Source organism: Malurus melanocephalus, unplaced genomic scaffold (genome assembly GCF_030028575.1).
Source record: "Malurus melanocephalus ecotype Western Australia unplaced genomic scaffold, MMel_1.1 scaffold_147, whole genome shotgun sequence".
Taxonomy (NCBI): Eukaryota; Metazoa; Chordata; class Aves; order Passeriformes; family Maluridae; genus Malurus; species Malurus melanocephalus.
The window spans coordinates 1,545,697-1,547,917 of NW_026623379.1; positions in this window are offsets into that span (position 1 = coordinate 1,545,697).

Genomic DNA, 2,221 nt, shown 5'->3' on the forward strand with positions numbered 1-2,221 from the left:
TAACTGAAATCAAACACTTATTTCAGAGTAAGTGAAATGTTTCCTGTCTTATTCTCTACTRTGCAGTTCTTTGAAAAAAGCAAATCAACTTTTTTATCATCTATTGTRGCAAAAGAATCTCTGATTCAATAATATCAAAAAGAACGCCAATGCAAGCAACAGACAAGTGATTTAAAACAGATGTGAAATTCCCTCTGTGTAGAAAATTATAGGCACTGGTGATGACATTAGATGCATATGACTAATCACAGTTAATGCTTGCTGTTGCCAATTAGCTTTATTAGCACAAGCAATTTGAGCACAGCATGACATTACTTTAATTACTGTAAGCAGCTTGTTCATTTATTGAGCAGTAAGCATTTAGAAAGGGGTTATTCTATCTGCAAATTAATCATAACCCTCTTTATCATTAGAATTTCAAGAACACTAMGGGAAAAAAAGACTTTACCGTGCAAATAGAAAAAATGGGTGATGAAAGTCTGGCAGTAATTTTAGTATTTTACTACTATTCTACTTTTTTATAAAAAGACAAAAGCTATTGTATTATTTCTGTCTGAAAGCTGGACATGAGTGAGACAAAATTACTACCATTAGAGTTAAGACAAGACATTATGGCCATTAGGTGGTAGCAATGCAAAAAAAATCATGTAGAAATGTACAGCAAAAATAAGGCTAAAGGTATCTAGGACAGAAAAAACCCAATCCAAACTCCAAGCTGCACAAGAAACTAATTTTCTCCTTTTTATATCATATGAAGATACATTTGTTATCTGTGACACAGGTAAAAATTTGCATATCAGAATACTGTCTTCAAAGGATGGAGAATACATGATTTCATCAGCAAAATACAAAAAGAGTCATCATGCAATTATGTTACTCAGAATTGCTATMGCAAGGGAAACAGAGCTGCATTATGAGCTGATTGCATTTGCACCACCCCACTGGCTCACAAAACTATTGCAGAAATGAAAATCATGATGTTGTGCAAACAAGAATTCAAAGTAAGATTCTTTTTGTAGTTTCTCCTAAGACTTTATAACATCTCAGAAATTTTTATTTCTTAATTCAAAAGATAATAGATTCAAGAGAGAGAACATACTTCTATATTCTGTCAGTAGTTATTTTGAGCTTGGATCAGGGATTATATTCCATATCTTTTACAATATCTATTTGCAATCTTTCTTTTAATCCTTCTATTGCAAATCTTTTTTTGGATAGGATATTCACTGTTCAAAAATGAATTCAGAGAGGTCTTAAAGTGGCTTCTGTGCTGCTGTTATTCTTTTGTTCATCCACAATTCTTGCAGAAGCAGCACTGCTAGAGGAAGTAACAAGTCTGTGGCTTGTGCTGTGTGAGCTTCCATGACATGGCCACACTGCATAATCAGCCACGGACTCTGCTATGTGCAGTGAATTCCTGTCGTGGGATGGAAAAGGAGCAGGCTGGCAGAGGCTGGCGAGGCTGACAAGCTTTGCCCACGGTGGTGTAAGCAGGTAAGGCTGGGGAGACCTGGAAGAGGTTGCACTGAGATGGGCAAGTGTCAGGCTGGATGGAGCTTCGAGCTCCCTCTGATCTATAGGGAGATGTCCATGCCCACAATAGGGGGTTGGAGCAACGTGTTCATTAAAGATCCTTTTCAAACCACTCTATAATTCTGTGAGTTAAAGGTTTATCCTACAGTGATGTGGAAGAGCCCCACAGGACCCACTGAGGTCCTGCCCTTCAGTCACAACAACSCCAGGCAGTGGCACAGGCTGGGGCAGAGGGGCTGGAAAGCTGCCCATGGGAAAAGGATCCAGGCATGCTGGGTGGCAACTGCTGAATGTGAGCCAGCAGTGCCCAGCTGGCCCAGAAAGCCCATGGCATCTTGGCCTGTAGCAGGAACAGTGTGGCCAGCAGGACCAGGACAGGGATTGTCCTCCTGTACTCTGCACTGGTGAGACCACACCTCCAATTCTGTGTCCAGTTTCAGGCATCTCACTAAAGGCAGAACACTGAGGTGCTGGAACATGTCCAGAGAAGGGCAGGGGAGGGGTCTGAAGCACAARTCTTGTGAGGAACAGCTGAGGGAGCTGGGGGTGTTTAGCCTAGAGAAAAGGAGGCTCAAAGGGGAGACTTTACTGCTCTCTACAACTGCCTGAAAGGAGATTGCAGACAGGTGGGGGTTGGCCTCTTCTTCCAGGTAGCAAGTGATAGAATAAGAGGAAAGGCCTTCAAATT